This window comes from Amblyomma mixtum, chromosome 8, assembly GCF_055824585.1.
Source record: "Amblyomma mixtum isolate Tamu chromosome 8, ASM5582458v1, whole genome shotgun sequence".
In the NCBI taxonomy this organism is placed as follows: domain Eukaryota; kingdom Metazoa; phylum Arthropoda; class Arachnida; order Ixodida; family Ixodidae; genus Amblyomma; species Amblyomma mixtum.
In genome coordinates, this window is record NC_143019.1 from 89,723,394 (window position 1) to 89,735,531 (window position 12,138).

At 48.0% G+C, this 12,138-nt stretch overlaps 2 protein-coding genes across 2 annotated transcripts in view; one reads left to right on the forward strand and one right to left on the reverse strand.

Annotated features, from left to right (window-relative positions):
- The window catches only part of LOC149333447 (signal-induced proliferation-associated 1-like protein 2), a 101,171-nt gene extending 90,406 nt beyond the window's left edge, over nt 1-10,765 (reverse strand). The window contains exon 1 of the mRNA XM_089558684.1: nt 9,962-10,765. The gene's annotated coding sequence lies outside the window, so the exon portion shown is untranslated. The remainder of the gene's footprint in view (nt 1-9,961) is intronic.
- LOC149333448 (cytochrome P450 2U1-like) overlaps nt 1-12,138 on the forward strand; it is a 447,818-nt gene that overhangs the window by 72,095 nt on the left and 363,585 nt on the right. The window lies entirely within an intron of this gene.

Sequence of the window (12,138 nt, forward strand, 5' to 3'; positions counted from 1 at the left end):
TTGGTAATTTACCTACTCTCCTCACAAGGTGTTTCACAGCTCTTTTAACAAGACACGTGCAAGTGGGAGCATTTTCAGGCAAAGAGGAAGAGAGGGAACAATCTTTAATCACAACGGGACAGCACTCTGGGGAACGGGTCGGGGCAAAAGCAGGCAAAGAAAGCTTGAAAGATGGAGCAGCTTATATTTACAACCTTTTCTTTGGGACATGGACTGTTCGTGCCTTTGTATTCGCACACATTAGTCTGCCTTGCCGTGGCTAATAAAAATGCCGGCTGTGTTTTGACGCGATAGTGTTAAGGAGCTCGTGTTGCATAAAATCCGGAAGTAGCGTTGTCGGCGTCGCTGACCTTGAGCGAAAAATCCATGAAAATTCCCCAGACAACCAACCTAGGAGGCAGGCGAGGCACCTAGCTCGTACAACCTAGCAACATCACATCACATCATACTCTTAAGACGGAGCTTAGGTGCCCCCTCCATTTTTTACTCCAGCCATTCCCTCTTCAACGAAATGGGGTGACTAAGCGAGCAGCAGCAAGTTACACGATTTTGCTTTTTCAGAGATTCGTATGAAGAAAAGCTTGATTTCGTAGAATGTTGCTTTGCAGGTATGGTGCCACACAGCAGATGAAAATTCCATTTTTAACTGGTGTTGGCTAAACAGAGCTGGTAATTGCGGCAAAATTTTTGAACCGCATTGTTCTTTCACAGTAAAACTGCTTTTTCAAAAGACGTTAACCCTGTGACATAAACATTAACCCTGCGATGCACAGACCGTAAAAAACTTAGGTAAAAGTTACGGACTCCCACACTTTTCTCACTGTGCTCCGTTTCATACACAGCAGGCAACGCTGCGGAGGATGTGGAAGTCGTGTGCTCCTGAGACCATATTACTCCGCCAAGTGTCGTTCGTTGTTCCCAAAACTCTAGTGAGTGTGCGAACGAAAACAAAGAGCGGTATAAAACGATGTGGTAGGAGATCGGAAGCGGGCGGAGTGGGTGAGAGAACAAACGCGCGTTAATGATATCCTAGTTGAAATCAAGAGGAAGAAGTGGGCTTGGGCAGGGCATGCAATGCGAAGGCAAGATAGCCGCTGGTCCTTAAGGGTAACGGAGTGGATTCCAAGGGAAAGCAAGCGTAGCAGGGGGCGGCAGAAAGTTAGGTGGGCGGATGAGATTAAGAAGTTTGCGGGAATATGGTGGCCGCAGCTGGCGAAGGACAGGGTTAATTGAAGAGACATGGGAGAGGCCTTTGCCCTGCAGTGGGCGTAGTCAGGCTGATGATGATGATGATGAGGATTGAAAATCACGGTCGAAGCTGTGAGGCAATCAGTGTTCGGGCCCATGTGCTATAATTTTCACTCTGTGTGAACTACTTTTTGGATGCAGACTGAGTAGGAGCCATTCGCTCTACCAACCGCGTATCATACCGCCACATGTGATTCTATCTTCTCGAAGTCTTGATCAGCTGAAGCCCGAAAATGTGGAAAGAGGTAAAACAAAGTACAGGAAGTGCCAGCGACAAACTTACAGTTCGTCGCATCGAAATATGATTGCATTCATGTTGGTTGTACGGCCAACTATTTTTTGGGCGCGGACTCAATCTGCATGGACAGGCACGCTGGAGTATAGTGATCGCAAAAACTTTAAAAAATGGTATTACGCAGCAAGCTAAGAATAATGCTCAACTAAAAATGGCAAATTATGATTATTCAAGGACAGTGCCGAAAAAGACGAGACACTTGAAGGAACACAGGACGAGCACTTCATCGTGTGTTCCTTCAGGTGTCTCGTCTTATACGGCGCTGTCCTTCAGTCAAGATGAACCGGTACCAACATGCCAAACTTCTTGCTCTGCTTCAGGGCAAATTATGACAATTTATGGATGTGAAAAGATAACAAATCACAGGAACATTTCCATGCGTATAATAAATCACCAGCAAAATGCAAAACCCTTCTTTCACCTGGCAACGCAGCAGTAGTACCACAGAAATTTTAGCCTGCTCTGCCTTTCGAGTTAGTTTTAGCAGCGAGTTTCTTTAGGCCTTAGTCCCTGCAGTGACATGAGGAACTAATTTACTTCAGCAAGCACAAATGGAGACTACTCAGGCTTTTACACCTGTTATGCACTTGAAACACCAGGAAATACAGGGTTGGAACCTCTTTAGCCAACAAATTCCATTCAAAGCACGTCAAATTTGCCAGGATCTTCATTTTCAAGTCCACCGATTTTAACCCATGAAGTACTGGTACCAAGACTGCATCTGTGAACCACAATAAGTGCATCTGGGCTGAGCACAGTGAGTTACTTGAACTCACTTTGAAGTGAGTATGTTCTGCAATGACTGCCTGTGAAAGTTGCAGCTTAACAGACTGTGAATAATGCTTATGCGGAGTGACACTTGCTCAAGCACAGCTATTCACTCCAATTAATACTACAGTGCCTTGAAACATGGTGACGCATCGTACATATCATAAAAACTACTGAGATTGTTTACAACATTCGAATTGGAGCGAAAGCATGGATTTGTGCTACGTAGAAGACGACGGTGAGCAGGCAGTTCCACGGGACGGAGCAGATGGAAGTCAATGAATGAAGACGATGCTCTCCAATGCACAGCACAAGTATGCGGCGCAGTTTAACACATGCTGTGTTGGCTGCGGCGACAGCCTAGTGGTCTCGCTGAGCGGCCCCTAAAGGAGATCGGTTCACGCAGCTGCGGGTTCGAATCTCAGTCATGGATATTGATTCATTTTCTTTTTCTCTGTTGCATGGTTTGGCCTCTAGCTTGGCTGAAGGTCACAACTAGGCACCAGCGATCGAAGCACGAGGTCCCGTAGTGAAGATTTCGCTTCAAAAACTGTTCCAATGGTCAGCAACACAATAAGGACGGGTAAGAAAGCAGCAAAACAAGCAAAGCTCATCATTCGCACCCAGCAACAGCTACTGGAACTAAAAAGCAATAGTTGTTTCGTTGCACAGAACCTGAAGTGCTGGGTATCCTTTGTGTTACGTGTCTGGCCTCGTTACATGAAGAAAATCACCTCACCAAGTGCAGCAGAATCCTGAGCACTTATCTTCACAGGCATAACAGTTTTCTTTTAAGCAAGCTTTACACGTTCAGCACTAGATGAACAACAAGACCTGCTAGAATGGTTGCACAGTGTTCTGTGCTAGGAAGACTTTGCAGAAATTAACTTAAAAGCTGCAAAACAAAGCAGGAGTTTACAACACTAATTGGGGACGACATTCACTTCAAATATTTTGCTGTAGAAACACAGCTTGCCAGTTCTGTCAATAACAACAGCAACTCAGCTAGAGTGAACTTTGGATACTGCCCTGAAAGGCCAGAGCTAGGCATTGCATTAGCAGTGGTAGGACCTATGCGAACAAGCACTCATCCATAAAAGCGCTCTCACAGCTGACAGGTTAGCAGGCAAGAAAATTGTCAAGAAGCTGTTCAAGGTACCAGAAAGTTCCCCCAAGACATAGGGCCCACGCTGAAAAGTGTCAGACGGTGAAAGGAATAGCAGTGCCAAGATCACCTTGGCACTCATGAAGTTTGTTCACTTAAATGATTCAGAAAATGCACCTGACTAAAAATTCTTCACCAAAAGTAAAAGCACTACTATTTTTAAAAACAATCACAAAATATGTTCCCGTTAAACAACTGCTTTGACCTTGGGGAGATTGTGGCACATTAGTAGCACCATAAAAGAAAAAAATTGAAGCAATGACGGGTGTTTCGAAAATGACAAAGAAGGAATTGAAAGACATCTTTGTTGCACGACCAACAATTACATTTGGTTTATGGGGTTTAAAAGCTGCCAACGCTATGAGTGATGCAGTATTGGAGGATTTTCGATAGTCTCAACCACTTGGGCATCATTAATGTGCACCGACATCCCACAGTACACGGGCCTCTGGCATTATGCCTCCATCAAAATGCGACTACTGCTGCATTCAGGGACAACCAAGCACTGCAATAATCAGATGCTGTTGTGTTCAGGTGATACACAGTGCAGCAGATATCCAAAGGCCCTAAGATGTTCTTTGAAGTTTAATCAAGATGACTGCAAAAAATAAATTAAAGAATGCCCAACGTATAATGGGATTTACATGACAATTGAACTGCACATTCCCTAACACTCAGGAGCACCAACACAGAGTTACTGTATCCACATCCTGTCAGGTCATCTGAAGCTCTGTGTCCCGACACCTGTCAAGGCACAGATTTTTGAGATAGCTGTACCGTGTGTACTACGCAAACAGCGCAGACGAGATGAAACTCAGAAATACAAGGCTGACATTGAGTTAGACGTGCCTCGTCGTTTAGCATTGCGCTTTAAACCTTTTGTACGCTGTGGGAAATACACTGCTAACAAACTCCCTGTTGCTGGAACCGTGCGAAGTTCGTTCCCCACCACTGAAGTGTACTCCTACACTGCAGCACATGTGAAAATGTAGAAGAAAAAGGACTCTGACTCCATCAGCAGCACGAAAATGCGCCTGGACTTCCCCAACAATGCCAAGTCAACTTAACATTCTTATGCAGCCTGAAAGTGCAACAATTTTCAAAACACTTATTTCATAAGCTGAATAAATTATAAACAGAAAAGCATGGCTTCAGTGTTAATCAGTTGGGTCAACCGGGGAAGTGATATTCAGTGACTTCATTCAGTGTTCATTCAACCGTGCAAGTCCAGTGAAGATTCCAAGATGCTTTTGTACATGCAATGCTTGACTTCAAAAATACCTTTAAATACCTTGTGCTAACCTACAGTGCCATAAAAAGCACAGTTCTGATCACTGTGTTTATTGAAGAGTATACGACTTTCGCATTGAACTGCCTAAGTCAGGAGTCTCAAACGCGTGGCTCACTGACCTCAAAGATTGTAAACTTTATTACAGAAGTGCCGTGCTGGAAATGTGGTTTGTTGGTTGTATGCAGAGTACAGTGCCCAAAAGCTGCACTTTTATGTCATGGAAATATCTCTTTCAGACAATGCCCTAACAAGCTCTCGTGAGCAGCAGAAATTTCTTTATTTTTTATATACAATATTACAACATACAATACTACAATACTGGTTACAACATTAGATGGTAACTACCGCCACTTTTTTTTTGCGTCCATTGTGCATCTTTGTGTTATATAAACACTACTACTACTACTACTACTACTACTACTACTACTACTACTACTACTACTACTACTACTACTACAGAAGTCACACTGGAAGGCCCCAAATTAATTTCCACCACCGGGGTTCTTTTATTACGCGCACCGACATCATACAGCCCACAGATGTATTTTGAATTTCGCGTCAACTAAGTGCAACTGTAATGACTGGGGTCTGATCCCACATCCTTGAGCCCAGCAGCCAAATGCCACTACAACTAAGCCACCACAGCAGGTAAACAATGGTTCCTTTTCAATCAGTGTCAGATCTCTATCAGATAATTTCACCTCTTCAGACCTGCACGAGCAACTACACACGGTATGCATCTAGGGGTAGCACCTCCTAACCTTCGTACTATTCCAAGCTATGAGTGACTTCAGTTCTTTTGTCATCTTGGATGCAGCTCATTTTAAAGGACTACAAACATTTTAGTTGCACCTTTCAAATGATGCATTAGGCATTAGATTACATGGTTCACCACGTGAGATCTGCCGATGACTGCTAAATAACTTGCAACTGAACTTCTTCAAGATACTGTTTTGGTTTCATCAACCGAATGATGGCTGTGATGCATAGGGAGTATTTAGGTCACATGAGGCACGGAAATAATTGGAATGTAATTGCTGAGAAGCCGATTTAATTCACTAAAATGCTTAAGGCAGCTTGCTTCGAGAGCTGGAATGATGGAAAATGTCGTATCAGTAGCTATCTAGTTTTTTGCATGTCTCACAAGCCTTGGGCACTCCTTAAGTGTCACAGCCATCGTTTAGTTCCTAAAACTGAAACTAAAGCAGCATCAAGAAGAAATTCAATTATAAGTTATTCACCAATCACAGGCGAATACCACGTGGTGAACTGTGCATTCCAATGTCTAATGCATCATTTGAAAGAAGAAAACGTGGAACTAAAATGTTTGTAGTCCTTTAAAATTTGCTGCATCCAAGGTGGAAAAAGAACTTAAGTGCCAACAGTGAGCACGTGTAGTGCGTTATGCATTCCCCTTTCCAGATACCGGCCCGTGGGAGACAAAGGTCCACCAATGCAGCCCTCTTGGTGAGATGAGACCCCTGAATTAAGCCATTCCTAAATATGACAGCACAAAGTGGTCCTTTATCCATGCCATGAGAATGCTCCCTATGAAGCAGTTGACGACATTGCTTATGCATGCATTTTGGCATCCGTATCCTAAGCTGGATGGCTTGACATGTTTACTCCCAGAACGAAAATGCAGGATGCTCAGAGCAAAGAAGGAAGCATTCATGCGGACAACATTGTGCTGGCCATGTTTTGCAATAAATGCTCCTTACGTTTGAATTCGTTGCTCCTCAAACAATGCGAGCCTAGTCCCGTACCCCAAAACTGCCGCCTAATTTTGTGAGGTGCTAGATATAGGTACAGCAATGGCTACAAATACTGTGCTTCCTCTGTTACCTCCAGGAAAAAGATAATTGACCGAACGTCACCTTGGCTGCACACCAGAGATGGTATATGTTGTCATCTGACTCTTACCAATAGGTGTTAATGGTCAGGATGCCCAGTAGGAAGACTAAGGCTTCCTAGTGCCATAAACATGCATAGTGTCGTTTGTTGAGCTACACCTAGTAAAAAAAAAAAGGCCGCCGCCGTCTGGAACATGTTGAAGTAACAAGCGTAAGCTGTTCAGTTTACTAGAATTGTTATGAATGAGATTAAAGGGAGGGAATACGAGACATCATTGGCACGCGGCAGGTGGTTTTTTCTACAATGCTATTGTAGATGGCGCACAAGTCTCAATGCGAGATGTGTTGTTTTCTAGTTGCTGCCACAGATGGCGCTGTGAACTCAGGGTGGTAGCAGACCCCACGAAATCTCTACCTCAAAACATGACAAATAAAAGCTAATGCTCTTAAAAATGGTTAACATGAGATCAGCCCCGTTATGTCCAGTTTAGAATGAAAAGAAGGGTTAAGTGAACACACACTGCACGCTGCCTGTTGCATGCTTTCCACTCGTCCCTCGTCGCCCCGCCGCGGTGGCTGAGTGGTTACAGCGTTCGGCTGCTGACCCGAAAGACGCGGGTTCGATACCGGCCGCAGGAGCCGAATTTCGATGACGGCAACATTCTAGAGGCCCGTGTGCTGTGCGATGTCAGTGCACGTTAAAGAACCCCAGGTGGTCAAAATTTCCGGAGCCCTTCATTACGCCATCCCTCGTAGCCCGAGTTGCTTTGGGATGTTAAACCCCAATAAACCAAACCAAACTTGTCCCTTGTCATCATTTCTGTGCTGCCATTCCGACATAATATGTGTACAGTGTAGCATAGTTTGAAGGTTATCACGTTCATTCTTGCTGAAACGGACAAATAAATTTTTCCTGCCATGACGGTCACCAAGGCTGCAAGAAACACGACGATGCAGAATAGACTAATCCTTCAGCTAGCTGAGCTCATGTATTGATTGCACTGTTGTTGCAAAAACAAACCGTGTTAGAGCAGTTTAATCCCAGTAGGTTAAGCCTGAAGTGATCAGCTTCAAATCGCATTAGACTGCACGCTCCACCTCAGCAGGCACCTTATAAAGCCCCACAAGAATGTCCATACAGAAGATTTTCCGCATAGGTGCAAGCTCACCGGCGCCGATCACAAAGCGTAGCCCGAACGCATACCGGCGCGCCGCGTATTTCGAGCGACGCGGGCATTCATTAATGCACGTAAGGCCACGCGCGCAGCACGCAACATTTTTACCGCATACCAGCGGTGGGGCGCGCTCAATGAATTCGCCAAGAGCAGGAAAGAACCGACTCGGTGCCGGCTAAAGTCGGCGGACGGGGGCCGACGGAAGGCGTCCGCAGATGACATACTGACCCCAGGTCGCACGCGAATGTGCCGCATTAACAGTTTTCGCGGAACCTGGCCACCGTGACCAGATGCACTCCAGTGGCGTCGGGACAAACGACGGACCGATTGTCTCCCAGCGACATCCTTCTTTATCCTATCGGCGGGAAATCTTCGCGTCGTACAATGCACGCGCTGTTGTTAACAGGATTTTTTTTTTTTTTTTTTCAAATTACGCTCACGGTGCGTCGCTCTCCACGTTTCGGAGACGGTGGCATTCAATTTTAGTAGATTATCTAGTTCACATTGGTTGGACGTGCTGTCTACACCACCAATCTAGTGGCGCCTGGAACACCACGACAGCAGTCGCAAGGCGCAAACGCATTTCACTTCGGCAGTCGCCGACGTTTAATTCACATAACCGCATGCCTGCAGGTAGTACACAAGTACACAACAAGCACTGACGTTTCATTTCCGGAATGGTGCGAATCACTACTCGATGCAATTTCGCGCTGCGTCCTGTAAGTTCTATGGGCAGTTAAATCGTACTGCAGATGCTTTTGGGGCGGTGCTGTTGCACGCGCTTACGATTACGCAGTGCTTCAATTTGCTGTGCGTGCGGTTGTGAGCAGTAGTGCGTTTGGGAGGGCGGCGCAACGGTCGATGCGAGCGCGCTCAGAAACGCTCTCGGCTGTTGCGGCAACCGCGGCGTAAAAGACCATAAGCATCATCCCGAGAAGGAGCGAGCACGCGCGCCTAGGAGAAATTAACGAATAAATAAAGTAAAGCCGTGCCTTTCGAAATGTGCCAGGGCGAGCAGTAAAGAAGCAGGCGGCGTGCTGCGAACGAACTGCCTGGGCGGTGTTGTTGCACACGCTCGAGCGTGCACGAACAGTACAACACGCGAGAGCTCATGCAGATTCAACGCGTCGCGTGGGTTCGCCCACCCACCTGCCTACTCAGTGCGCGCGAGAACAACGCGACGCACACAGTACCCCTTGACCCGCGAGAGCTTTCATTTGCGAAAGGCGGACCCGCTGCTCCACGAGCACGTCGTACAGCGAGCCAGCTCGGACGGCGACATTCCCCGACAGCCCACGTAGACAGATGCACGCATTCTACGACTGCGACGCGTTACCACCGCTGCACCAGCGCCCGTCTTGCAGGTTGCGAACGAAACCGCCGGGGGCGCCAAAAAGAACACAATTACGCCACGCGCAGCACCTTTCGCGAACGAAGAATGAACGGCACGGCGTCTCGATCATCAGCGGCCGGCAACGGCGAGCGCGTCGTCCTTGGCTCCGTAAAAATGAAACACGCTGGGCGCTCCTCGCCGCGACATAATGGACCAACGGGGAGCAGAGTGGCGCGAGGATGGCGGTGGGGAAGGGGGGTCAACTCTTTTGTCGTCGTCGACACCGCTGTATGCGTTGTGTTTCGTTCTTTTGATCTTTTCCCCGTCGGCAGAAGGGCACAAAGAGGAATCCCTCCGCCGCTCGCTAGTAGTAGTAGGAAGAGAGCGGAGCAGCGCGTAGAAAAAAAACAGCAGCAAAACAAAGTAAATGGGAACCAGCGCGACCGGAAATACCAGGCAGGCTGCGAGCGTAACAGCGGCGACGGGCGCACAACGCGCGGTGCTGCAAGCAACGGCGAAGCCACTCACGGTGCTACAAGTCGTCTCAAGAACGGCACACGTATCGCGATAAACAGATTGAACACACGGCAGAGCATTGCGAACAACCGAAAATTCGAGGAATCCCGAAAGGAGCCCCCCGGGCGCGGCAAAGAAGTGACTCACGATGTGGCGCCGACTTTCGCCTCGGGGCAGAGAAAAAAAGGCGTGAGGTTAGCGCGCGAACGGCGACTTGCTCCAACACGCACGCTACTTGACGGCAGGACACACACACATAGATCACGAGCGCTCGTTTCGTCGCCCGCAAGCATAGCGCATAGCGCGCCGCTACTCACCGTGTCGATTCCTCCCGGGCAGCCGCCGCCAGTTCCAGTGAAGACGAACAAAAAATAACACTACGGCAAGCGCACCGCTCTTCACAAGAGATCACAACATCGACGGAACCGCCGCCTTTGTTGGCTCTTCGTCGTAGTTGCACAGGCGGTGCTAGTGGCATACGCTTGTTGCTCGCTTCACGGGGCAGAGCTAGTACGGGGTGGTGGTGGGTCAAACCCGCGATCACACACTTCTCTTCATCAACGCCGCCGCACGCACCGCACTCCACTCGCGACGCACGACCGACCTGTCGACCCGCTCGGAGGTCACCGGTGATGTCGAAGACGGGTGTGTCAACCGCAGCTCCTCAGCGGCCGAAAGCGGCGAAATCCGTATTTCCGACGAAGCGACGACACCACCGCGTCCATCTGCGGGCCGCCATCACGGACGGAGCTAGCGTGTTGCGGTATTTTGATTGTTTACCTCCTCGCTCTTCACTCGTTCACTCTATGTGCTTTTTCTTTTTTTTTCTTCTCTCCGTTCTCCTGCTGGAGTGCTCGCTTGGCTTCAAACCTCCATGGATTCAATGCACTTGCTTCAATGAGTTGCGACCGCAGCGGCCCCGCACGGCGGTCACGCGAAACCACTTCCACACCGCGCTCCCGCTCGGATCGGCGGCTTCTGGCTCCTCACGCTAGTGCCGTCGTGGGGGCAGCATGCCGCAGCCCCGTCAGCGACTCCGCGCGAGATCGTACGGTAGATACCTTGCTCAGTCAGCGTAGCACCACTGTCAACTAGCACTACTTATTCTTTGCTGCCGCAACACAAAGTAGCAGTGACTGCCCTGTCGCTGTTTGACAAGAACCAACGAAGTGCTATGGCGGCGCCACAGACCGGCGCTTCAGAAAGACAACGCGGAGAAGGTTATAAAATTTCCGCGAGATGGCGTGGAATGCGAGCGCGCGCACCTCAAAACTTGATATGCCAAAACGCAACTAATTGCTGCGCCCCGACCGTGAGGCCTCAGGCCCCATGATGACGGAAATAAAGTTCATTCATTCATTCATTCATTCATTCATTCATTCATTCATTCATTCATTCATTCATTCATTCAAGTTTTGGCGGTGGAGTGGGCTAACAAAGTCGTCGAGGGCTGCGTACTCTCGACCACTTAACGCGACCTCTTACCAAGCTCTTTCCGGCGAATAAAATGTTTTACAATCAATTGTCGTCAACACAGTGGTACAAATAATCCTGTGGCAGCTACTGCACAGCTCAGGCTCCCCAGTGCAATTCGGGAGTGTCAGGATTCTCCTGGGGTTCAATCACATAGCATCCCAGACCTTGACACCTGGGAAGAGCTGATCCGGAGCCACGACCCGGATCAGCAAAGACTCATCATCCGTCAGGCGAAAATAGCTTACTACAAGACTCTCTCCGCGATCTCCGGTGCTGACAGCCGGCTACGAGGCACCCCCTCCTGATTGCTGCGCCCAGACCGTGAGGCCCCTTGATGACGGGAAGTTCATTCATTCATTCTGCTACGAATTATTAAAATTAATTACAGAATGGCCTCAGAGCCGGTAGACAAGTGAATGATGGCCTGTTTGTGACTATAACAAGCCATGTGGGCTGGTTGGTGTACATCAGACATAACTTCACCAGCGAAAGAACGAGACACGAGAAGAAGAACACAGAAGAACCTGTGTTCTTCTTCTCCTCGTGTCTACATGAATACAAGCAGAGAGATGGTGAATACAAGCAGAGAGCTGCTATGACACCCTGAAAGTGATGGCCCAGCTCATGTCATAACGCCGTACACCTTGTGAATGAAATACACGTATTATGAATTAATGGGAGCCAAGATGTACGCAGAGAAACACGAGAGCAATTTATTCAAGTAAGGGGCGTGGGTGACGGAGCCCACGTGAAAGAAACAGGGAACACTTTCGAGGTGGAAGTCTGAGGTACGAAATATGCGGAAATAAAAGATAATTTTCCCATGACTTACGTTTGGTGACCGGATTATGTGCGAAAACACCAAAGAACAATCTGGAATAGAAGGAAATCAAGCGATGGTTGGAAGGTTGCTCCAGATGCTCACGACAAGACTACAAATCAAGCAGTACCAGGGGACACAGGGTCGGCTTCCTTTGAAATAAAAGGAGCCAAGGGTAAAGCAGTGCGCTTTGGAGAT